Source organism: Terrapene carolina, unplaced genomic scaffold (genome assembly GCF_002925995.2).
Source record: "Terrapene carolina triunguis isolate 2854851 unplaced genomic scaffold, T_m_triunguis-2.0 Scaffold137, whole genome shotgun sequence".
Classification (NCBI taxonomy): domain Eukaryota; kingdom Metazoa; phylum Chordata; order Testudines; family Emydidae; genus Terrapene; species Terrapene triunguis.
This window is the reverse complement of record NW_020664488.1, coordinates 77972-84248: the sequence shown is the minus strand read 5'-3', so window position 1 is coordinate 84248 and position 6277 is coordinate 77972.

The window sequence follows — 6277 nt, the reverse complement described above, 5'->3', positions numbered from 1 at the left end:
TAACCTAAATCTCCCTTGCTACAATTTAAGCCCATTGCTTCTTTTTCCTGCATGTCCTGAGTGGGACGGGGGTGAGTCCAGGCAGTGGGATTGGGGGGAGGGAGGTCGAGGAAGTCGGTGGGTGTGTGGGGATGGACCAGGGGAAGCAGGGTGGAGGAACTGAGAGGGACAGGACTGGGACTGGGGGAGTCAGGGGGGCTGAGGGGGATGGGACAGGACTGGGATGGGGGGAGCAGGGTAGGGGCTGAGGGGAGCATGAATGGGACAGGGTAGAGAGCTGTGTAGAGTGGGGCGGGGCGGGGGAGACAATGGGGCTGGGCTGGGGAGGGTTGGGGAGAGGGACAGGGTCTGGAGGCGATGGGCCGGAGGGGAGCAGGACTGGAATGGGGGGAAGTTGAGGGGGTGGGACAGCAGGGGGAGTGACGGAAGTGGGATGACGGGAGAGGCTGAAGAAGAGATTTGGGGTAGGGCAGGGACTGAAGGCAGTGGGTTCAGGGTGGGAGGTACAGGGGGGACTGTGGGGGAGGCTGAGGGAACAGGGTCAGAGTGGGGGCTGAGGGCAGTGGGTTGGGGCTACACTGGCACCTCTCAGCATTGCTGTGCTGGGCGGCAGACCTGCGCCAGCACTACCCTGGCAATGGAAGAGTCCTCAGTGGAAATGCAGACTTCATGACACAGACCCTCCTCGTCACTTCAAACCTGATGCTGCTCTGGTCAGTCGCTAGGCTCTTGTCACTTTCAAACCCATGCAGGGTATCTGGCTCTTTTTCAGTTCTCAGGTTAAGAAAAGCCTCTGCATTTCGTGAGGGCTTCAGCATTTACATTCCTACTTCACAAACTGTCTGCCTGACACATTGCTCCCAGGGCATTCATCTTTATTCATTATCGGCAGGTCCATCAGATTAACGAGCAACACGGGGAAGGAACACAATGGTGTCAAGGATTTTTAATTTTTCAAACCACTTTGGCCTCAACAGGGATAACAGCAAATCTGGACAGAGCAGATGGGTGTCAGGATGGGTTTGGGTATTTATTTATTTTTTTTTTTTAAGTGAAAATGTTTGGGTCTGAGCAAAGGCTGCAAACTTCCCTTTGGAAACCTCTGCTGATCTTTTGCCCCAGGAGCTAACAACAGCCTGGAATCCAGGACAGATTTCCACATCCATGCAGGGTGAGATGATCGGAGGGGAGGGACTGTGGGGGAGGCTGTTGGAACAGGGGCAGGGACTGAGGGCAGTGGATTGAGGGTGAGGGGCACAAGAGGGACATTGCGGGGGAGGCTGAGGGAACAGGGTCAGGGTGGGGGCTGAGGGCAGTGGGTCTGAGGGGAGCCCCCTCCCCCCCAGAGGGACCTGCCAGGGGGCCAGGTGAGCCCAGCAGTGCTTACCTGGAGCGGCTCCCAGGAAGCATCCAGCAGGCAGGTCCCTCCCAGTCCCTCTGGCCCCTTCCTAGGGTCGGGTCGGGGGGAGGGGGACAGGGGCGGGGGGGGGCTCTCTGCCCGGCGACCGCTGCCTGCTGCCGGAGTCTACAGGCCCCGCCCCGCTGCAGCACGCAGGGGAGTGAGACCTCCCTGCCTCTCTGTGTGCCGGGGCAGGGGCAGGGCTGTGCTCTGCAGGCTCCTGCCGGCCAGGCAGTGGGCCCTGTGGGCTGGCGCTGCCGCGCCGGGAGCTCAGCTGCACGCTGCCCCAGGGCCCAGGGAGGGAAGGTGAGTGGCGCCGACGGCGCCGGCTTGCTGTGATCTCCCTCATATAGGGGTAACCAGACGTCCTGACCAATGTAAGGTCGGGACACGGGACAAGTCCCCTAAAATCGGGACTGTCCCGATAATATCGGGACGTCTGGTCACCCTACGCCCCCGAAATGCCACCCCCGACAGAGGCGGCAGAAGGTCCCGCCCCCGAAATACCGTCGACGACCGGGGAGGCCGAAGATCCGGCCGTCGCGGTCACCACCCCCCAAATGTTAGTGCCCTAGGCGACTGCCTAGGTTGCCTAATGGGTTGCGCCGGCCCTGCTCCCAGGTGTTAGCTCCACATGGTGAGGCAGCAGCAAATAGATGGGAGCTGCAGAGGGGCTGCTGCTTTAGCTCTCCCTGCAGCTCCCAGCTGTTTGCCGCTGCCTCTCCCCACGGCTGCAGGTCCCAGCTTGCCAGCTCCACCAGCTGCCATGCAGAGAGAGGGCCTGGTGGCACCATGAGACTGAGTTGGGACAGCAAACCCTGGCAAAAATATGGGGAGGCACATGACCCCACATACCTCCCCCCACGCACCACCTCTGGCAGTGGGGAGGGGAGGCCTTGGGGCTTCAACCCCGTGGGATGCATCTGCCTGCTCACCAACTTCTGTAGATTGTCATATGTGGCTTGAAGGGCCATAAGTTTGGCCACCCCCTTGTTAATAAGCACACGATGAGCATCCAGCCAGCCTCAATAAACCAGGAGTCATCAAGAAATAAATTACTCCCATGCATCCCAGCCCACCATCCCATCCCATCCCAAAAGCTCAAACAAAGAGCTACACCTTCCAGTCTGCCCCAGAGCACATTAGTCTGGAAGCAAGAAAGTGCGTTCCAAAAATCAAGTGGCCTGATGGAACATGCACTGCTTGCCTGTCTCTCTCCATTAACAGAGGACAAGCCAGCTGAAGCGGCTCTGAGTGACCTCATCTGTGGCAAGGCTACATAGAGAGAGCAAAGGGCTCTCAAGGCAGCAGGTTCAAGGCCATTTAGGATTTGGTGTCAAAGCCAGTACAATAAAATCTATGCAGAAGCCAACCAGAACCTATGGAGTCCCCGAGTCAACAGTCTGTATAGATTTCAGCCAGGCACATAAGACTACAGTTTGCTGAATTGGAGCCTGAGCCTGCAGCCTCATTTTGCAGCTGTTTCAGCTTCTGAATAGTCTTAAGAAGTAGGAACATTTCAGTGGTTAGATCTGAGGTGACAAAGGCAGGGATGCTGGTGGCGGCAAATTCCACATTCCGGGCAGCGGATATCGAAGGCCAGGGAGGCTAAGCCGCTCCTAACCCAGGCCCATGTTCTGTGTCGAGGCTCCGCCCTCACTGCCCCTCGCCCTTGAAGCTGGCAGGGGTTCAGCTCCAACCAGCAGCCTGGAGCTTGGGCGGCCAGGGTCGGCTCAGGGCGGCCCGGAGGTTGGGCCAGCGGCCTTAGGCAGAAGGGGTAGGGCCAGCAAGTAGGGCCTCAGGCGGAGGGGGCGGAGCCAGCGAGTTAGCCTCCCCGAAGGCAGGGGTTCACCTGCCACCCTTGGCCAAATGTGAAAGAAAGGGCTGTGCTCTTCCTGATTACAGCCACTGCTTCATAAGTTAAACACAACTGTTGGCTCAACCAATATCCCCCTCCCCACCCAATTTATATACTTGGGTAACAAATAAGGATGGTGATCATAAAGGCTGATAGAAAGTTCTACCACAGCTGCTGGTTGTTTTCGCAGCCAATCAAGGTCAACACAATGTCTAGCAAATACTCACCAGCAACTACATACCACACCAACTAACCCAGGAACCAATCCCTGTAGCAAACCTCGTTGCCCTCTCTGTCCCCATAGCTATGCTAGCGACACCATCAGAGGACCCAACCACATCAGCCACACCATCAGGAGCTCATTCACCTGCACATCTACTAATGTGATATATGCCATCATGTGCCAGCAATGCCTCTCTGCCATGTACATTGGCCAAACCGGACAGTCCCTACGTAAAAGAATAAATGGACACAAATCGGACATCAGGAATAGTAACATACAAAAGCCAGTAGGAAAATACTTCAATCTCCCTGGACGTTCTATAACAGATTTAAAAGTAGCCATCCTTCAACAAAAAAACTTAAACAATAGACTTCAAAGAGAAACTGCAGAGCTACAATTCATTTGCAAATTTAACACCATTAATTTGGGCTTGAATAGGGACTGGAAGTGACTGTCTCACTACAAAAGCAATTTTCCCTCTCTTGGTATTGACACCTCATCATCAGTAATTGGGAGTGAACCACATCCACTCTGACTGCATTGGCCTTGTCAACACTGGTTCTTCACTTGTAAGGGTAACTCCCTTCTCTTCATGTGCCAGTATATCTATGCCCGCAGCTGTAATTTTCACTCCATGCATCTGAAGAAGTGGGTTTTTTACCTACCAACGCCTATGCCCAACTAAATCTGTTAGTCTTTAACATGCCACCGGACTCCTCATTGTTTTTGTGGATACAGACTAACACGGCTACCCCTCTGATAAGTAGCATAATAGCACCTGTACAATTAGTGCAGCCAGTAAAGTAGCTCAACACTACTGAGAGACAGCTGGTTAAAAAAAATTCACATCAAAAAACAAAATTGTTTGCAAAAAATGATGGGTCAAAGAATGCAAACTGCATCATGAACCATCGTGAGTTTTTCAACAGTCTCATTTTTGTCAAATAAAAAAATGAAAACCAGTGACATGTTAATAAAAGGGGGAGGGAGCTTTTCTTCCCTCCTCCCCACACCAGTGAAAGCTCTGATGTATTGCTTGAGCACTGAACTGATTCTTTTTCGTAGTCACCTTACTGGTTGGTGTGGATTTAGTGATAAGGAGGTGCGCACTTATACTGTCATGTATGGAGCAAGTTTATGCTCCAGGAACCTAATTTAAATGGCACGCCACAACCCCGTCCAAAATATGACAGCGCCTATTGTGACAGACCCAGACCAGTGGGGTACAGAAGTCTGGTAGAGGGCAAATATACTGGCCACTGGATGAGTAGTTTTCTGTTCCCTGAGTGACCAGACCTATTGGGATCCAGGAAGTGGGCGGGCGAAGCCCGCCCACTGCTAAAGGATCCCCCCAGCCTAAGGGGGGGTCCACAGGACCTGGAGACCAAAAAATTACGGGGGACAACTAATAAAAGAACAGGGACAGGAGTGAGGTCAAAGGGTCAAATGAAGCGAACCAGACGGGGACACCGAGCAGAGAACCCCGGACAGCGCCCACTGCTCCTCGAAGGTGTCAAGGGAGCCAGTGGACGTCGCCCAGAGGAATTCTGCCCGGATACGTGAAAGAACGGAGGACCTGAAATACGCCCCACAGTCACAGGAGACTCCATCGGCCAACCTCCTCACTCTGGTTTTATAGATGGCCAGTTTCGCTAAGGCCAGAAGGAGGTTGACCAGGAGGTCCCGCGACATTGTGGGGCGACGGATAGGGAGTGCATAAATAAAAAGGTTTGGAGAAAAGTGCAACCAAAATCTTAATAAAATATCTGTGAGGAGCCAGAATAGGGGCTGCAGCCTGGCGCACTCTACGTAAACATGCGCCAGGGTCTCCCTCACGCCGCAAAAGGGGCAGGTGTCTGGGATAGGGGTAAACCGCGCCAAGTACACGCCCGTGCTCATGGCTCCGTGAAGGAGCCGCCAACTGATGTCCCCGGTGGGCTTCGGGATCAGAGCAGAATAAAGGCTGGCCCACCGGGGCTCCTCACCCTCCAGAGGCGGCAGAAGGTCCTGCCACTTTGTATCGGGGCGGGACGCGAGGGTGAGGACATGAAGAACATGTAGCACGAGCGTGTATAGATGTTTCCTTGCCGCGGTCCGGAACAGAACCGGCTGCAAATGGTGCAGCCGGCTCATGGCGAATGGACGGGGAGGGGGCTGGTTGGGTCCACGGGGCAGGGGCCCGATGAAAAAGTCTGGAGGGCTCGGAGTGGAGGGTGGGCGGGGCGTGCCCTCTCGCAGGACCCGGTCGAGATAGTCCCGAGCAGTGGGCGGCAAAGCGGCCCTCACCTCCTGAAGTACGCGCCGGGGAGTACGAGGTCTGGAGAGCCCCATGCGCTGAGCGAGCGTCAGGGGATCCAGCCAGTCTCCTCGGTCGTAGTCCAGGAGGTCTCCGACTTTGGTGACTTCTGCTAGGACCAACCTCTGGCACACCATGGGGGACTCCGCCACCTGCACACGAAGCTGGGGGTTGTGTAGCAGGGGCTCCGCGAGGAGATCTGCCCCCACGGTGGCCGCCACGGACCTGGTCACTGAAGACAGTTTCCAGGTCCGGAGGAGGTCCTGGTAGAAGACCGGCAGCTCGGAGACGCCTCGCGGAAGACCTCTCGGATGGAGACAAAGGAGCTGCCGGTCATATCGGAGCCCTCGGAAGCGGCGCAGGAAGGCGTGCGCCAATACGCTCCATGCCGGACTACCTGCACCATAAAGGAGCCTCTGCAGGGCCTGGAGGTGGAAGACGTGGACCTGAGCGTGCAGACACTTCAGGCCCTGCCCTCCCTCCTCCAGGGGTAGATGGAGA